At 42.6% G+C, this 20,385-nt stretch overlaps 1 protein-coding gene across 2 annotated transcripts in view; it reads left to right on the forward strand.

Moving 5' to 3' along the window:
• Window positions 1-17,891: 17,891 nt before the first annotated feature.
• RAF1 (Raf-1 proto-oncogene, serine/threonine kinase) overlaps window positions 17,892-20,385 on the forward strand; it is a 74,082-nt gene continuing 71,588 nt past the window's right edge. The window contains exon 1 of one of the 2 annotated variants that reach the window (XM_043979131.1): window positions 17,892-18,047. The gene's annotated coding sequence lies outside the window, so the exon portion shown is untranslated. The remainder of the gene's footprint in view (window positions 18,048-20,385) is intronic. The other variant, XM_043979132.1, reaches the window with a different exon arrangement.

A 20,385-nucleotide genomic window follows, 5' to 3' on the forward strand; every position in this document is an offset into this window, starting at 1 on the left:
TAGGAGTCCTGACATTACTATCCTCTTCTGAGGGTGCACCTCAATCCTTCTTGTCACTAAAGAGACTTTCTATGGTCTGCATCTTTCTCTGTCTGCACATTTTGCCCACATATTTATTGACTTTTTTTTTATGTATGAGGTATTTTATTTTTTCCATTACATGTATAGATAGTTCTCAACTTTTGTTTATACATGCTTTACAATTTCAGATTTTTCTCCCTCCCACCCCTCCCTCCCCCCTCCCCTAGACAGCAGGTAATCTGATATAGGTTATATCTATATATCTCTATACATATACCTATAGATATATATATATATATACACACACACACATATATATACACATAATAACATTAATCCTATTTCTGCATTAATCCTGTTACAAGAGAAAGAATCAGAGCAGTGATGCAAAACCTCAAAATAGAAAGAAATAAAAAAAACCAACAGCACCCAAAACAAAAGAAATAATATGGTTCAATCAGCATCTATACTCCACAGTTCTTTCTTTCTTTTTTTTTCTTGGATTTGGAGATCCTCTTCTATCATGAGTTCCCTGGAACTCTTCTGTACCATTGCATTGGTGAGAAGAATATAGTCCATCACAGTAGGTCAACACTCAATGTTGATGATACTGTGTACAATGTTCTTCTGGTTCTGCTCATCTCACTCATCATCAGCTCACGTAAGACCCTCCAGGTTTCTCTGAACTCTTCCTGCTCATCATTTCTTACAGCACAATATTTATTGACTTTTAACTCCTTCTTAAAGTGGGGCACTGCTTCCAGGATGCACTGTCCCAAGCTTCAGGGGGTCCAAGGTGGTGTGACTTAAGGAGGGGCAGGTTCTTCACTTTCCTGTTCTGTGCTCTGGGTCTATAAATAACCCCAAGCCTACTTGCAATTCAACCAGGCAATAAAATTTTGTTTGTTGTGGTTGATAGCTCCAGCGAGCCTGTGCCCCTCCCCCACCTGGGCTGCCAAGGGGTAGTTATTGTTCTTAACTTATTTTTTTGGTGGGGCAATGAAGGTTAAGTGACTTGCCCAGGGTCACACAGCTAGTAAGTGTCAAGGTCTGAGGCCAGATTTGAACTCAGGTCCTCCTGAATCCAAGGCCAGTGCTTTATCCACTGTGCCACCTAGCTGCCCTTAGGAGTGGTTATTTAAATAGTTCTACCTGACCATAAGTTGGTCATTAGATTCTTCAGTGAGATCTGAATAATCTGAATTGGTTTCTGTTTTGTTCTTGATGATCTGTGCCCAAGGATCTGAGTGGACTTTTTTTTGGTCTTAGCACATTCTTCATTTCCATATACTCTTCCTTTACTTGCTGACTCAACTGTATTAGTTATGAATAACTTGGGGCTCTTCCCTTTGATGATGCAGCTATAAAATCACTTCTAGGTCTGTATCCCAAAGAGATTTTTTAAAAGGGAAAAGGACCTACTTGTACAAAAATAGTTGTAGCAGTTCTTTTTGTGGTAGCAAAAAAATGGAAGTATTGGAAAAGTACATTAATTGGGGAATGGCTGAACAACTTGCGGTATATCATTATAATGGAATACTATCATGACTTACATGAACTGATACAAAGTGAAGTGAGCAGAACCAGGAAAACATTGTACACAGTAACAGTAACACTGTGTGATGATCAACTATGAATGACTTAGTTATTCCAAGCAATACAATAATTCAAGACAATTCCAAAGTTTCATGAGGGAAATGGCCCTACTTTCAAACTACACTGTCCCAAGCTTCAGAGGGTCCCAGGTGTTTCAGTTTGAGGGAGGGCAGGTTTTTCTCTTGCCTGGCCTGTTCTCTGGTCCTAAGATAACCTCAAGCCAACTTGCTAATTAACCAGCCAGCAAAACTTTTTGGCCTATGGTCCTTAGGTACAATGAGCCTGTGCCCCTCCCCCACCTGGGCCTTCTGTCACTCAAGATTTCTTCCTGGTTTCCTACTGGAGTGGGATAGCTGAATTCCTCCTTAGGTCCCACAGACACCCCTGTATTTCATCGTTCCCCCCTCTACACCCCCCACCACCTGTTCAGCCCTCTCACCTGACCATAAGCTTAGTTCCAGAAGATGCTAGTGCTGCAGCTGATTCAGAGGCTCAGGGGTAAGTTCATCTGATGCAGCCTGCCTGGGTACTGCATCTGTGTGATCACGGGTTTGGACACTGCTTGCAGCTCAGCATGGCCCCTTTTAAGCTATCTTTGGCTAGAAAATAATCTCAGCCCATCTTTTTGTGGGTTTTGCTGTTCCAGGGGTTGTTTTATTGCTCTTCGGGGGGTAATTGTGTCAGGAGCTCTGTGCGTTTAATGTCTTTCCTCCACCATCTTGGCTCCACCCCCAGAAGAGTAGCATGTCTTACATGATTGCACATATATAAACTATATCAAATTGCTTATCATCTTAGGGAGGGGGGAGGTGAAGGAGAGAGAAAATTTGGAAGTCAGAAATTTTAAGTGAATGTTAAAATTTGTCTTTAGATATAATTTGAAGAAATAAAATACTATTTTAAAAATCATGTAGCTGCAAAATAAATACAACAAACTCATATCTAATTCCTTTGTGCTCCTCTGCCTAGTATGTGCCATATATTCTGTAGACATACTTGAACGTGACCCTCTCTCCAGCTTTAGCTTCTCCAATTTTCACACAATATCAAAAAGCCTTCTCTTCTTATTGAGAGCTTAGAAGAAACTTCAAACAGATTTTCTCAGGCCTCTTGCATGATGAAAGTGGTTTAACAGTACCTGCAGATACTTAAAGACCATAAGATCAGGGCACTGCATATTAAATAAGTATATGGTTATCAAGAGCAGGTTCTCCAATAATAGTTTATGTTTTTCTACAGCTGTCTTATGCTCTTCCTGCTCATTTGGTGGACAGGATGGCCCTCCGTAAAGGTCCATAGTTTTCATAGTCAGTCTGTTGCAGTAAGAATGCTAGGCTATTTTTTGTTACTCTATCCTGAGCTGCTGCTGCAGATATTACTGTCCCCATCTCATCAGCTGCTGCAGATGATGTTCTTCCTGCATTAGGAGCCTGAGCTGCTCTATTAGCATACTTCCTATCTTGTCTTCAATCACTCCTCCTACCAAGAAAGCTTCAAATTTCCTCACTACTTCCTACTCAATAGTGGGGTTTTCTTGTCAGTGGGCATTTAACTTGCTGTTGGTATTGTTGAGTCATTTCAGTCATGTCTGATTCTTCAGGACCCCATTTGAGGTTTTCTTAGCAGAGAATGGTTTGCCATTTCCTTCTCCAGCTCATTTTACAGATGTGGAAACTGAGGCAAACAGGGTGAAGTAACTTGTCCAGGCTCACATAGGTAGTGTTTGAGGCTGGATTTGAATTCAGGTCCTCCTGACTCCAGGATCACCTAGCTGCCACCACAGTTAAAGGTTATATCCAAAACTAGTCCTTGCTCCAGGTAAGGCTTATAAATAAGCACCAGGGGGCAGCTAGGTGGCACAGTGGATAAAGCACCGCCCTGGATTCAGGAGTACCTGAGTTCAAATCCGGCTTCAGACACTTGACACTCACTAGCTGTGTGACCCTGGGCAAGTCACTTAACCCCCATTGCCCCGCCAAAATAAATGAATAAATGAATAAATAAATAAATAGACAAATAAATAAATAAATAAATAAGAACCAGTCTTTCAATAACTTCATACCCATAGTGATCATTCAAACATGAAATATATGATAGTAAGTCAATTGTGTCATTTCTGCTGACACCAAAAAAAAATCATTAGTGACACAACAGTATAATGGTTAGAGAAAAACAACTGAATTGGTCAGTGTGAATTTCAGTAGGGAAAAAACCTTTTGGGTTATTAATTACAGTCTACAGAGAAAGAAAAGATCTTCAATGGGTCCTTTAATTGCTAGAGTAAATATCTTTCAGCATGACTTTAATACAGTCTTACTGAAAAAAAAAAGTATCCCATATTTCAAAACAATATCCATCAATGAGCCTCTGCTATGCAGCATTCTCTGGGCATATTCAGGTTCCCATAACCTGTTTGGATCCATTATCTATTCAAAACCACTGTTTACAGACACCAATTTTTCACTGGATCCTTTTGACCTAGATGGAATTAATCATGTACCATCACATTATTGCAAAAACATTTACTTTAAACAGAACACAAAGTATATAGCAAGTATTTCACATCAAGCAGCAGGCACTCGATTACATATTTTGCAAAATTACTCTTCCACCACACATTGGGAGCAGTATATGGAAAGCCAGTCACAGCTGTTAGTTTCCACAATGGCAGCATTGGGTAAGCTGGGACTCTCTGCATGCATTGCTATTTCCCCATGATATGGGGAGCAGTATTTCCTCTTGGCACAGTAACTAGAGAGCATTGTAGAGAGAGCATTGTGGCTTCCTAGCACAGCAACCAGTCAAACAGGATGTCAGAGCCAGGTCACACCATCTATCTCTGTGATGTCAGTTCAGTTCAGTCAATCTTCTATGATTCTCCTTTGGCCCAGCTCTGCCATTGACCTCTGTTCAGCTTTCAAACTGGGTATGCTGAAAGTAGACAGCTAGAGCATGCAGTTTTTATTGCAGTTAAGAGACCATAGTTCAGGGACTCTCAGATTCCTATATATTTGTCTTTTCATTTTAGGTATTCTAATTAATAGTTAAATAACATCCTTGAGTACTTGCAAGATGCATTGTACTTTATTACCTTTTTATTTTATATATGCATTACTCCCAAAAGCTGGGTGAGATACATAGCCATATAGTAGGAAATGGACTACCAGACCAAAGGACTGTATTCCAAGGGGATCACTAGTATACGTAGCTGAAAATTTGATGTGCTAGCCAAGAGGCTCTGTTTGGACAAAGATAGAAACCATAAGCTCATGACTACTGATTGTGGAATTTAATGAATCTATGCTTGAACAAGTAGAGTTGACTGCTTGGAATATGAATGAAGAGGTATTAACCACTTCTCTGAAATTGTTGTCTCCCAATGACCACTGGTCCTGTTCCTGATTATCCTCTTTTTAGTACTCTTCCTCCTTTCTGACCTTCAGATACCACTGGAACATCTTTGATTACCTCTTCATCTTAGAGAACTATTTAAAGAATTCAGTCAGAAGGAATAAGCAAATCTTTAAATCTTGTGGATATATTTTGACCCCAGGGCAAGTAATATGCTTCCTTTGAACTCTCCTCCCTTGGCTTAACTGGTCCACTCTGTCCTAGTTTTCCTCCCTCATCAACCATACCTTCTCAGTGTCTTTCACTGGTTCCATTGAACAAATATGGATGAAGTACCTGTTATGTGTAAGACATTGTGCTAGCACTGGGGATACAAAAACAGGACAATTCTTTTCCTCAAGGGGCTTATATTTTCTTACTCCTGCTGCCTAAATTCCAAAATTCTTCAATAACTTTGTCTTTGGGGAATGAGCAATGTTGGCAGGCTTATGGAAAGACAAGTACACCAATGCATTGTTGAAATAGCTATGAAGTAGGTCAGTCTTTATGGAAAGCAATTTGGAATTATGCAAATAAAGTGACTAAAATGTCTATACCCTTTGACCCACAGGTTCCACTGGCATATATCCCAAGGAGGTCACTGACAAAAAATATGTATATTAGCATTTGTATGTGTGTGTGATGGCAAAGAACATGAAGCAAAGTCTATGCCCATCAATTTGAGAATGGCTAAACAAACTATGCACATGAGTCTAATGGAATATTACTGTATTATAAGAAATTATGACTACCATGATACATAGAATATATGATTTATATGAATTTATGCAAAGGGAAGTAAGCAGAACCAGGAAAATTCTATATAAACACACACACACACACATATATATATACACATATGTGTGTATCATACATGAATGTAAATGGAAAGAATAGCAACCACAAAACAAGCAAAACTGAATGTTTCAAAATTATAAGAAACAAGCTTGGCCCCAAAGATAAAAACATGAGAACTTTCTCCATGTCATAGCCTAATTGATATCACTGACTCTAGTCTCTCTTTTCCCATTAGTTTTTCCCACACAGCTTCCAAAGTAATCTCTCTTAACACATAATTGTGACCATGTCATTTCCCACTCAAAAACCTCAGTAACTGGGGCAGCTAGGTGGCACAGTGGATAGAGCACCGGCCCTGGAGTCAGGAGGACCTGAGTTCAAATCCGGCCTCAGACACTTAACACTTACTAGCTGTGTGACCCTGGGCAAGTCACTTAACTCTAATTGCCTCACTAAAAAAAAAACCAAAAAAAACCCCCCAGTAACTATCCATTGATTACCATTTTTTTTTTTTGCAGGGCAATGAGGGTTAAGTGATTTGCCCAGGGTCATACAGCTAGTAAGTGTCAAGTGTCTAAGGCCGGATTTGAACTCAGGTACTCCTGAATCCAGGGCTGGTGCTTTTATCCACTGCTCCACCTAGCTGCCCAATTACCAAATTTAATGTAATTAGATCATATTGACTTTTTTTTTAAAGCTTCCACCACAAACTTTACCTAGCTTGGCATTCAAGGCACTTTGCAATGATTAGTGTCAGTGGTCTTATTTGATGATTCTCTCTTCTGTTCACTCTGAACTTGATGAAACCTTGAATGCTCACTGTTCTCTGTCCATTTGCTGTCCTCTCCCACCTCCATGCCTCTGGGAGCTTTTAACTTCCATGCCTGAAATAGATCCTTCTGTCCCTTCTCTCCACTTATTGCTGTCCTGCTGGGGTGCCATTTCCTCTATAAAGCCCTTCCCTGATTTGCCCATATTTGCATCATCCCTTGAATCTCTGATATTGCTATTTGACCTTTCCTATTCGCTAAATCATTTTAAATTGTGAATTATAGTTTTTTGCATATGTTCCTCATCCCAACTACTTTGTAAACTATAAGAAGGCAATAGCAGTAACACTTGTATACTTGTTATCTTCTATACTAAAAGCAATTCATTGTACAGAATTCAACATTTATTAAAGAGCCTACTATACTCCAATTCATTTAGTTCTAAAAAGAGATTGGGGTTTTTTTTTCTGATAAAATAAATCCATTAATAATAATTGCTGGGGCAGCTAGGTGGCGCAGTGGATGGAGCGCTGGCCTTGGAGTTGGGAGTGCCTGGGTTCAGGTCCGGCCTCAGACACTTGACACTTAACTGGCTGTGTGACCCTGGGCAAGTCACTTAACCCCAATTGCCTCACTAAAAAAAAAAATTAAAAATAAATAAATAAATAAAAAATAATAATTGCTGATGCTTACACGGTGCTTTATAGAGTTTATGAAACCTTTCTTTACAACAACCCTATGAGATAGGGTGGCTATAATTATTATTATCCCAATTATATTAAAAGAATCCCTGATTTTCTTTGTTATGGGTGCTCCCTTTGATGACACAGATTTCAACCCATTTATACCTTAGTAAACATCCCCATGAGTTTTGTTAGGGCCCAAAATTCATCATATGATGATGAGCCTCTCAGAGCTTAGCTAGTCTGGCCCTCAGGTATACAAATTGTCTGTTGCCACCCCCATACTTGAAGCCTTTCCAGCATGATAGGACATGTCAGTTATAATAATCTCTATTATACAGAGGAGAAAACAAGTTTGGAGAAGTTCAGTGACATCCATCCCAATGGTATCATGTAGCAAGAGAATGGAAAAAGCACTGGTGGTTTTGGAGTCAAAGGAACTGGGTTCAAATCCTGGCTCTGAAATCTACTACTGGTATGATCTTTGGCAAATCACTTTTCTTCTCTGGGCTTCAACCTCTCTGCTGTAAAATGAGGGGGTTGGATGAGATGGTCTGTAAGGTCCTTTCCAGCTCCAGACCTATAGCAAAGGTCAAGGTTTTGATACCAGATTTCCTAGCTCCATGTTTAGTGATCTTAGAATTACTGGGTCACATTTAAAATTTTAAAAATGTTTTGGACAGGGGCAGCTAGGTGGCACAGTGGATAAAGCACTGGCCCTGGATTCAGGAGGACCTGAGTTCAAATCCGGCCTCAGACACTTGACATTTACTAGCTGTGTGACCCTGGGCAAGTCACTTAACCCTCATTGCTCTGCTCCCTGAAGAATGTTTTGGAGGGAAAATGGGAAAATAAAACATGAAAAGCCAAGAATAGGAGCTGAAAGGGTAAAGAAAGAAAGAAAGAAAATGAACCATGCAAAATATCCTCTAAAATTTAAATGTCTTAACCTTGTTTTAAAAAAGACAGATATTATCATTCCAAAGAAGATGGGCATACAATTCTTGTGCAGAGTTAATTTGATTCTGTATCAACACTTGTTGCTAAAGTTCTTGGGTTTTGATGGCTCAGAGTGAGTGTAAATAGCAACTGTTTCTGTTCTGGCCAGAAACCCTAAGGATTTTCTCCTCCCAGATTGATTTCTTTTTTTTCTTTTTTGAGTAGCTAAAAGAGGCTGTCTTTTGTCTCATTTCTTACCTAGCCTTAATCACCGAATAGGTGTTGTGTCAAACTGAGACCTGGGAAAGACCTTAGGTCAGGGTCTCGCCAGTCATCCTGATCTTTGGTTTTGCTACTGGACCCAGATGAATCTGGAAGAGAGAGAGAGAGGCTGGTGACATCGCACAGCCCTGCCTTGCTTAAATCCAATTCAGTGCAAATTAAGACATCACCTTCCTGATGTCCCTGGTCCTCTTCAAGAAGAAAGACAAACAATAATAACAACAAACATGGAAGGTTCATAATTTAAGAGACTAAAGGAAGAAATTTCATATGAGAAATAAAGGATACCATCCCTGAAGCTCTTCAGTGATCTCCTTACCAGAAGGCATCGTTGTCTATTTGTCAGGAATGCAAATTTAGTTAATAATAACATCAAAGTTACCTCCGCATGTTGAAACAAGTTTCTGGGAAAAGAGTACCCTGAGAGAGTGTGGTGACTTGGATAGACTGTATCTATAACACTGAACACTCGATGTGTCTTTTGCGATATAGATATATAAGAGATTCAGAAATATGCTCCCACAAAAGAATAGATCCTCACAAGTTACAGTATCAGAAGAAACCCTGCTGTGGGCAGCTAGGTGGCACAGTGGATAGAGCACCGGCCCTGAATTCAGGAGGACCTGAGTTCATAAATCCAGCCTCAGACACTTAACACTTACTAGCTGTGTGACCCTGGGCAAGTCACTTAACCTCAATTGCCTCACCAAAAAAAAAAAAAAAAAAAAAAAGAAACCCTGCAGAGCTCCTATCACCTAGATTTTTAGCTAGAACAAATCTAACTATTCCAGGACTGTATACATAACATTGGCAACTAAAAGGAACACTTACTCAGTTATTTCGATCTATCTTAATGAAAATGTGTACATATTCATGATGATTTCCAGACCTCCAGAGAGAATAGTCTTCATGAAAGGAAATGTAACTTCTTTTGCTGAATATGGATTGTCACCAAAAATGAATCCAATAAGGACATCAACACTTGAGCACTATATCCTTGAACATAGGAGTAAGGAATACAATTGCAGAATGCAATTTTGATAGTCCCAACCCTTACCAGAGTGCACATGGTTTTTAATACAGGTGAAAAAAATTGAGATAGTTATCAAGATAATTTAAGGGCAAACAAACAAAAAAACACACCAAATAACCAAACCCTTTGCCTCACTTGTCTGGTAGTTTTTGAGACATATTCATTCGGTATCAGGTACTAGGCCAGGTACTAAGGATAAAAATGAAAGAGTGAGTCATTTTACTAAAAATATTTTTAGAAAGTATTTTTATGGTTTGTTCCTCAGAGAGTTCTTAATTCTTTACTTCCTTTGCAAAGAGTCAAGATTCCTAGAAAAAAAATTTCTGTTTCAGTCACTGGGTAGCAGGAACAGGGGAACAACTGAACAGTGAAACTACTTGTCTTCCAAACTTCAAGTCTAAAATGACTCATTTACTTTAGGATCTCCTAAGGTCACATTTTATTCCCCATTCACCTAATGATACAGCTTGATATTGAATACTTAGGTGATTAGCAATGGGCTAGATAGGATGGGGGTTATAAAAGAAATAAAATGCAAGGTCCCTGCCCTCAAGGAGCTTATCATGTAGATGAGAAGACTTTTTTTTGTTTGTTTGTTTTTTGTTTTTTAGTGCGGCAATTGGGGTTAAGTGACTTGCCCAGGGTCACACAGCTAGTAAGTGTTAAGTGTCTGAGGCCTGATTTGAACTCAGGTACTCCTGAATCCAGGGCCGGTGCTCTATCCACTGCGCCACCTAGCCGCCCCGAGAAGACTTTTTTAAAAAAGTCAATGAGGGGGGCAGCTAGGTGGTGCAGTGGATAAAGCACCGGCCCTGGATTCAGGAGGACCTGAGTTCAAATCCGGCCTCAGACACTTGACACTTACTAGCTGTGTGACCCTGGGCAAGTCACTTAACCATTATTGCCCCACCAAAAACAAACAAAAAAAAGTCAATTAGTCTTGTCTGATTGTGACCCATTTTGGAGTTTTCTTGGCAGAGATACTAGAATGGTTTGCCATTTCCTTTTCCAGTTCACTTTTATATATGAGGACACTGAGGCAAACAGGGCTAAGTAATTTGCCCAGGTTCACACAACTAGTAAGTGTCTGAAGTGAAATTTGAACTCAGGGCCTCCTGACTCCAAGGGCAAGCATTCTATCCAATCTACCACCTAGTTCCTGGGAAAATGACTACATGATCGTATTAGTTCTAGAAAACTACAAGATTTGATTGATCAAAGTGTTAAAGTGGATGGCACAGGGCATAGACAATAAAAGTTATGAGAAAGGAAAGAATAGAGTGGGGTAAAATTAGTGAGGAATGATTTCATGGAGGAAGTGGGACTAAGGGAGGGCCTATGAACAGGGAAAAGAAAGTAGAAAGACATTCCAAGGGAAGGGAATGGCATAAGAAAATGTGCAGGTGATCTGTATAGTGTCTTTAGGAGGCAAGAGGAAGAATGGAAGCCTTTGAAGGAAAGAGAGAAGTAACCTGAGACATAAAAAGGAAAGAAGAGAAAAGATAGTTTCAAGGAGGGAAATAACAAATTTTCAAATGTTGCAGAGAGGTTAAAGATAAGGCTTAAATAAAAACAGCAGAATTTCTTTAGAGGGCTGTTGTAAAAGGAAGGAAAGAAATAAGATGGTGATTGAGAGGAACAGCAGGGTCAACTAAGGCCTTTTGGTCTGTTGCTGTTGTTGTTTAACAATAAACATTTTTGATCTAAGACAGTTCCAAAGGACTTATGATAGAAAATGTTCTCCACATCCAGAAAAAAGAACTGTGGACTCTGAATACAGATTGAACCATACTGTTTCTACTCTTTGGCTGTTTTTTTTTTTCTTTTTTGAGGTTTTCCCCTTGTGTTCTGGTTCTTCTTTCACAACATGACTAATGCAGAGATATGTTTGATGTGATTGTGCATATATGGCCTCTAACAGATTGCTTTCTGTCTTGAGTAGAGGGAAGGAAGGGGAGGGAGGGAGAGGGATTTGGAACTGGAAATCTTATGAAAATGGATGTTGAGAACTATCTTTACATGTAGCTGAAAAGTAATAAGATATTTTTATGATAAAAAATAAACATTTTTATTTAAAGTTTTGAATTCCAAATTCTATCCCTTTTCTCCCACTCCCCTCCCTCCTCCCTAAGGCAGTAAGCAATCGGATATAGGTTATACATGTGCAATTATGAAAAACATGACCATATTAGTTCTTTCTATAAGAAAATTCAAATAAAAGAAAAATGAAAGAAAGTGAAAAATAGCACGCTTCAGTCTGTGTTCCATCAATATCAGTTCTTTCTCTGGAGGTGGATAGCATGCTTCATCATTAGTCCATTGGATTGTCTTGGATCATTGTATTGCTGAGAATAGTTAAGTCATTCCCAGTTCTTCATCAAACAATATTGCTGTCACTGTGCACAGCATTCTCCTGGCTCTGCTCACTTCACTATGCATCAGTTCACTCTGGATTTTTGTTTTGAGGGAGAAGTAGTATGGTGGAAGGAGGACTAGTTTGAGTCAAAGAACCTGTGCTCAGTGGCAGCTAGGTGGTGCAGTGGATAAAGCACAGGCCCTGGATTCAGGAGGACCTGAGTTCAAATCCAGCCTCAGACATACTGGCTGTGTGACCCTGGGCAAGTCACTTAACCCTCATTGCCCTGTGCAAAAAAAAAAGAACCTGTGCTCAAATCCTGTTTGATCCTTACAACATACCTAATCTTGGGTAAGTCACTTAATCTGCCCAGGCCTTATTCCTCTTCTGTAAAATGAGGTTGAAATAGAAGAACTCGGAGGTTCTTTCTAAGCTCTCAGTCTAAATCATACTTGTATTCATGTTGTATTCTTCAGTAGAATATAAACTAATGGGCAGGGACTCTTTTAGTTTTTCTTGGTATCTTCAGCACCTAGTGCCATGTACATGGGAGGCACTTGAGAAAAGTTCAACTGAATTGAACAGGAGATTTTCTTTTCCTTAAGTCCTCCCTATCTTTCAAAGCCCAGTCCAAGACCCTAAAGGATCTTGAGAAAACTCATCATCTCTGGTCAGATATTTGGGCATTTAATTCTATTCTCTACCATTCAGCATTTAATTTTTATAGGTTTTGTTTTCACAACTGCAGATGGGCAATGACTTCGGACCAAAATTGAAAGGGAAAAAGAAAGTAGGCTGACTCACATTTGGAAGACGGGACAGCACTTTCCTAAATCTTCAACTGCTTCTTGCCACCAAAGGTCAGCTTTTAAACTCTGATGCTTTCCTGTTTATGCTGGATGGTTGTAAATCATGGAACCCCAGGGAGTGGCCCCAAATGAAGAGCACCAAAATTTGGAGGCAAATAGGAAGATATGGATAGGTTGAAATTTATCTTAAGGACTAAGTATGCCTGTAGCAATGAATTAATAGGTCGATGTAATGAATTAAATCTCCCCGACTAGATTGTTTATAGGCTGATTACAAGCAGAAATTATGCCATATACTTCTTTTCTATTCCCCATAGTTGCTAACAGTGTTGGGCACACAGCAGGTCCTCAAAACTTGTGAATAAAGTTTAACAGAGAAAAGATTCAGGATTTGGCAGTATTAGTTTGTGCCTAATATGGTACAGAAATGGAAGGTAGAGTGAAAGAGAGCAACCCAGAGGAAACATGAGGCTAAGGTATCTGATAGGTCATCAACACATTTAAGCCACCAACGATGATGGTAACCACAGAATTTTAATGAGAAAAGGAAACATGAGTTGATTACCAAAGTGCTGTTAAATAATAGGGGTAAGGAGTTAAAGATGCCAATGGGAAATATTATGAATTCCAAATAACAGGAATAGTTTAATGGCCTAGAAATGGCACTATGGAACAAGAAGGATGACTCTTTTTGCACTATGAAATCGGGAGGAACAAAGAATTCATGGGATAGACATGAAGTATATAAAATTATTCGCAAGGAGTCATATGTCTTCTAAGTTGAGATCATGTAGAGAAGGTGAGAATAAGGTTTAGAATAAAGGGAAATTTCCTACAATGTTCCCTAGGGCCGAGTAGAAGTAAAGATGGAGTGAGGGGGAAAGGAAGTGTAGATGGCCTGAATAGGTATGTTTAGTTAGAAAGAATTTAGATATTTGGGTTAAAAGATCCATGTTGGGTCAGCTGGTGTCCCATGGTCATTTAGGGTAGAGGAGAATTGGGCTGTACACAACTGTGTAAGTACTTTAAAGGCTATTTTGTGGAAAAGGTTGGCCAACCTTTGCATTAACTTTGTATATACTTAGATGCGAATATGTTTCCCTGATACCTTTGGGGGCAGGGACAATTTCATTTTTGTCTTTTCATCCACAATAGGTAACACACAGTAGGCACTTAAGTGGTTGACTAGTTCTGCTAAATAACTGAAGACAAATGTGAGATCCAACAGTAGATTTAGGCTTGAGAGAAAGAAAACTTTCCTAGCACACTGAATGGCTTGTCTTGGGAGGTAGTGGGTCATCACTTGAGATCTTTAAGCAAACAAGAGTAACCCCTTGTTAGGTGTATTGTGGTTGTTGTTGAGTCAGTTCAGTAGTGTCCAACTTTCCATGACACCATTTGGGGTTTTCTTGGCAAAGATACTGGAGTGGTTTGCCATTTCCTTCTCCAGCTTATTTTATAGATGAAGAAACTGAGGCAAACAGGGTGAAGAGACTTGCCCAGGGTCACATAGCTAGTGTGTAAGGTCATATTTGAACGAAGGACTTCCTGACTCCAAGGCTAGCACTCTTTCCACTGTGTTTCCTAGCTGCCCCAGGTGTATTGTAGAGGGGATCTTTTTTCAGGTGCAAGTTGGATTAGTGACCGCTGAAGACCTTTCCAAACATGAAATTATATGATTCTGGGTAGAAAATTTGGTTTAAGGAAATAGCATTAAGAAGAAAATAGGGGATATGGGTGAGGCAGGGAAAGGGGATTTGCTGAGAAAACAGAATCCTATTAATTTTGTTTTTTGTTTGTTTTTTTCAGGGTAATGAAGATTAAGTGACTTGCCCAGGGTCACACAGCTAATAAGTGTCAAGTGTCTGAAGCCGGATTTGAACTCAGGTCCTCCTGAATGCAGGGCCGGTGTTTCCAATTTATTTTAAAATAGGAAATTAAAAGGAGCACAATAAGGGGAGTTTGGAGGGAGGGGGTGTCAGGCACATCCAGTAAAATAGATAAGGCTACAACTTGGGCAACAGATGTCTACACACAGCTGAGCTCTGACCCCAGTATTCCCTATGGAGCTCTGCCCAGTTAGGCCTTGTTGTCTAATAACCTTCTAAGTCTGACAGCAGCCGAAGGGTCTAATCAGGTTGCTACTCTCCTGGAAACTTCAAAGTGCTTTGGGCAACCAAAAAAAAAAAAAAAAGCTGGGCAGGATCAGTCGAGGGGAGAATCCTTTAAAACAGCTGTTCCCACTGTTTCCCAAAACAACAACTGAAGTTTATATAGCCCTTTAAGATGTACAACTTTCTGTATATATTTTGAATTAATTTGATCTGGAGTACCTGAGAGGTAGGTAATAGAGACATTATATCCTAAATTAACCCATCAAGAATTAGGACAGGAGCAGCTAGGTGGCGCAGTGGATAGAGCACCAGCCCTGGAGTCAGGAGGACCTGAGTTCAAATCCAGCCTCAGACACTTAACACTTACTAGCTGTGTGACCCTGGGCAAGTCATTTAACCCCAATTGCCTCACTAAAAAAAAAAAAAAGAATTAGGACAGTGAATCTCAGAAAAAGTGAAGTGGTATGCAAATAGCTAGTGTTGGTGGGAGGGTCCAATCCCCAATCTCTAAATGCCACTGTGCTCTAAAATATTCACTTTCACTTTCAGGCCACACCCCTGCCCTGAAGCCCCTTCTTACTACTTTGGGCCAATTTACAGCTTTGGTTCTTTATTACTTTAACAAACTTTTGTTAAAGGACAACTCCTAGTTGTTTTGGATACAAAGACTCCTGCTCTTGAGGAGTTTATAACCTACTAGGGGGTGGCAAAACCCAAAATGACTGTGACAGAATGAGATTAATCACAGGAGAGGTCCAGGGAGTCTCAAGTTAAATTTAAGTAGGAAGAAATCTCCAGAGATGGGGATGAGGACAAGGAAAGTGTCAAGGGAAGCACCTGAGACAAAGTTGCTGCTACACGTTTGTCATTTCTCCAAATGGCAAACTCCTTAAAGGCTTGGGAATAACATGATTATTCAATAGCATCCATTTTTGCAAGGTACTTTCAATACATTTTTCCATCGAATCTTCACAACCCTATGAGATAGGTGGTATTATTATCCCACCTTTTGGATGAAGAAATTGAGTCTGGGAGTGGTTAAATGATTTGCCTAAGGTCACTCTACTGCAAAATGATACAGGATGAGAAGTCAGGTCTTCCTGATTTCAGGTCCAACATTCTCTTTATCCACTATGCTACCCAGCTGCTCATGGAGGCTTAATGGAGGCTTATAGATTTGGAGCAAGAAAGGCCTTGGAGGTTATCTAGCCTGCCTTCATTTTACAGAACAGGAAAGTGAGGTCTATAGACATGATGTGCTTAGAGTCACACAGGTAGTGAGCCCCTGAACTGAGAACTGAATCCAAGTCCTCTCATTTCAAATAAGGCTTTTTTTTTTTTTAAATCACTGTACCACATTCCTACTTCTTGGAATATTTCATAATGTCTTACAAGAAATTCTACAAAAAATACCAGAATAGATGCTCACAAGAATTCAGATATAACCAAGTCAGAGGTAACCAAAAGTTCCGATGAAACCTGGCTATATGATCTCGGGCATATTATTTTTTCCCAGAAGAGGTAGAGCGGTACAGGGTAAAGAGGGTAATCTGTCTTTAATGTCAGAGGGCTTGGCTTCCAATCCTACCTTGGCCACCCTGCAACCCTGGGTAGTTTTCTTATCTCATCATGGCACACAGTAGGCACTTAACTGATTGACTATATAGAATAAAATGAAGAGGCTGACCTAGATGGGCTCTGGGGTCCTTCTTAGCTCTAAATGTGTCCTGAGGCAGCAAGGTTGTCACTGTGGCCACTGGAGGGTTGAACTTGGAAGTCAGGAATACCTGAAGTCAAATACTGCCTCCAACACCACCATATCCCTGGGCAAGTCAGGACAGCTTCAATTTGTAAAATGGAGATAGTTGATAACACTTCACAAGATTGTTAGGAGAATCAAATAAAGTAACCTATAACTCACTTAGCTATTATCATGAGACTCTTTATTTGAGAAACTGGGATAATAGTACCTCCCTTACGGGGTGGCTGTGAAGATCAAATGAGACAAGCTAAAATGCGCTTTGCAAATCTGAAAGCGTCATATAAATGCTCGCTATTATTATCATCTCTGTGTGAAACGAAAATAATAGCCCTCACTTCCTAGAGTTGTTATGGATGGAATGAGATAACGTTCGTGGGTCCTGAAGTGCATAAAGGGAATTATCACTGTCACAGTCACTGTTACATAGTATTTTCTACATAGTTGTGGCGCCTTGTCTCTCGCATTGGACAGTCCTTCGCCTTAGTGTCTCCCTAGCGATCGGCACATAACAAGGCTCTCGTTAAATGCTTAGGTGACTGATTGCGAGCCTCAGTTTCCTTGTGGGTGAGAAGGGGCGCACTTCGCCCTATCCCTGGGGGGAGAGGCGGCTGCGAGGAAGGGGCTCCGGGGAGGGCGGCCGGCTTTATCAGAGTCGCGATGACCGGCTCTAGTTGCGGTTGTTGTCGTTGTGGAGGTCGTTATTCTCTTTCGGGCCTTCCTCGGCTCGCCCTGGGTCACGGCCCGCAGGATCCCGGCGCCCTCCAGGTCAAGGGCGACCTAGGCGCGGCGCTCGCGGGGGCTGCCGGGCTCGGCTCTGCGGCGGGACTCCGCCGGGCCTTGGGGGGCCCGCACCACCCCCGGCTTCCCTGCCAGCGACTCGCTCGTCCGCTCGCTCGCTCGCCCGCAGTCCGAAATGGCGGCCACAGTAGCGCCGAGACCCCGCCTCCTGGAGGCGGGGCCTGAGCCAGGGAAGAGGGAACGATACCGGAGCCGATGAATGGGCGCCTGGGCCGTGGCGGCGGCGGCGGCGGCGGCAGCGGCGGCGGGGGCCGCGGTAGGTGGGGGAGGCGCGGGGGAGGCGCCGCAGGTTAGGCCGAGGAGTGCCGAGCCTCCTCGTCGCGGACGCTGGGGCCGCCATTTTAGATGGAGGCAGTGAGCCGCCGCCAGCAGTGAGGGAGCGAGTGTGAGCGGGCGCCGGAGCGGGAGCGCGAGCGCGGGCGCCGCGGAGGGCAGGGAGCGCCGCTCCACGGGCTCGGCCGGGCCGGGACGGCGGCGGCGGGCGGCCCGGGCCCTCGACTCCGCGGCGGCCGGCGGGCGGGCCCCTGCCCGGGGACGATGCGGGGGCCGCCCGGGGCCCCCTCCCCCGGGCTGGGGACGCGCCGCCGCTGATCGGGCCTGGGCGCTCGGCGCAGACGACGCGCCGCCGCTGCCGCCTCGGCCCGGGCCGCGGGGACGCACGGGACGGGACGCACGCGGCGCGCACCGGCCCCGCAGGTAGGCGGCCCAGCCGGCTTAGCCCGGCAGGCGAGCGCGGGGCCTCCGGCGCGGCCCGGCTCCCTGGCCCGGGAGGCCGCGGCCCGGCGGGGGAGCGAGGGCTGAGGGAAACGGGCTCGGCCAGCCGAGCCTCGGTCGGGGAGCGCTGGAAGGGGCCCCGAGCCCTTCCCGGTATAGATGAGTAAACTGAGGCGGTGGGTGGGGGCGCAATCAAAGATTCGGAGCTGCAAGAGACCCCCACCCCAGCCCATCCTAGTGCAGAAGAGGAAACTGAGGCTGGGGGGTGTGGGGGGTGGCGATCATAAATCTAGAGCTGGAAGGGGCCCCGAGCTCCTCCTTGTGCAGATGAGGAAGGTGAGGCCGGGGGATGGATCATAGACCGAACTGCCGGAGACCCCTCCCTCCAGGCCATAGCCGTATAGATGAGGAAATTGAGGCTGGGGGGAAGAGGGATCAAAGATACAGAAATGCAAGGGATCCCGACCCCCTCCTTGTACAGATACTGGGGGGTAGTCATAGATCCTGAACTGCTAGAGACCCCTCCCCCAGCCCACCCCGGTACAGATGGGGAAACTGAGGCGGGAAGGGGGGCGATCATAGATCTAGAGCTTGGGAGGGCCCCCCGATGCCGTCCGGCACAAGCCCCTCTTTGTAGAGGTGAGTGACCAGTGTGACTCCGCAGACGTCGAGGCTTCTGGTGCTGGGCCAGCCTGGCAGCCCCGATATTGGGCAAACACCGAGGAAAGCAAAGTGAGGTCAGGGCGAACGGGAGCTTTGCGGGGCAGCCGAGGACGGACCGGGAGCGGTCCCGGGCTCTCCTTCCTCACGGCTGTTCCCCCCGGAGGGGTTTGTTGAGAACCGTGAGCTCTCCTGGTGTGCGTGTTGCCAGCATAGTTAAGGGAGCCCGTGTTCTTTTGCGCTGAAGATGATGCTTTTCCCTGGTGAAACCGGGCTGGGGGCAGGGCAGTTTTGGGAGAAAGGAACTCGGGCTGACTTTGCTGTGATGTGAAAGTAAGTGAATTCAGTTCGACTCTAAAGCCAAGGGGTGTTGTCAGAAGCTTATTTGCAAAAGTTAAAAGGCTCTGGGAGCCTGGTCAGATGCCAAAGGACATAGGCAGAAAAAGGGTTGGGGAATGTTGGTCCTCGATTGTCTACTAACCTGCGTTCCTCATGAAGAAGTTCTCTCTCCATTCGTCCCCATTTAATTTCATACCTCACTTGGTCAGTTTCCTTTTGTGGAAATAATGTTAGCAGGACATGGTCAGTCTCTTGGGGATATGGCCAGCTGCATAGGGCACACTAGCATATGTTAAACATAGACTGGTGTCTTATGGAAATTAGTCATTTAGTGTTTGTCCCTTTAAATGAGAATTGACGATTGTCTTTTCTATTTGAGAACCGAGTTTCTTTTGTCTTCTTTGATGCCGAAACTGATAAACTTTTGAAATTATTTTTAAATAAATTAAAACAATATTACTTGTTTCTTCCTTGTTACTTGGTTGCAAGGGATTTCAGGTTGTGTATTCTGTATTTAATGCATTGGGCCATTGCTTTATATAGTTAGCCTTGAAAGCAAAATACTGAATTGTTAAGATGTAGTTTGAACTCATTTTTAGTATTCTAGTTGTGTCTGTTAGTATATGGTGGAAATTGTTGGCAGCATCTAAGAATGCAAAGGGAAATCTGAGGGTTGTGGTTGGTAGATAGCTTGTAAAAAGACTGTTAACTCCCCCACCCCCAAACACATACTCAACTGTAACAACAACCTAATGGAATAAACCCATGTACTATGCAAACAGTTGTGCAGTATGCACAGTGGACACATCGAAGGCTGATAAGTGTGCAATTGAATTTTTTTCTTTACCTTGCATTCATTTTCTGATTATAATCATTTTTATACACAGAAGGTTCGCATCCATTCGCAGGTTTCTTAGGATGACTCTTGTACAGTGTGACAAGGTTCCTTTATGATAGTTACAGTGATTTCTAAATCTTGCTTGGTGTGGTATGTAGTGCATATACAATTAAGTCAAAGATTGATATTTGAAAGTGAATACTTTGGGAGAATAAACTTGTTACTGTTTTTGTTTAGAACTTATCTAATTAGGGACACAGGGTTTGACATTCTAAGTTAGCAGAGACATGTTTGGGGTTTTTTCCCCCCAGGAGCCAAGTATTTCAGTAGCTCAAAGCATTCTCTCTTCCTAACATTTAAAGTAGAAGATCTCTTGTGAAAGTCACACACACAATAAAAAGGTTTGCTAGTATGTTTTAATACAACATAGGTTAGAAGAGGATGATTGTGTCACTGGAATAATCAAAATGTTAAGAGGAGTAG

This window comes from Dromiciops gliroides, chromosome 1 (assembly GCF_019393635.1).
Source record: "Dromiciops gliroides isolate mDroGli1 chromosome 1, mDroGli1.pri, whole genome shotgun sequence".
Classification (NCBI taxonomy): Eukaryota; Metazoa; Chordata; class Mammalia; order Microbiotheria; family Microbiotheriidae; genus Dromiciops; species Dromiciops gliroides.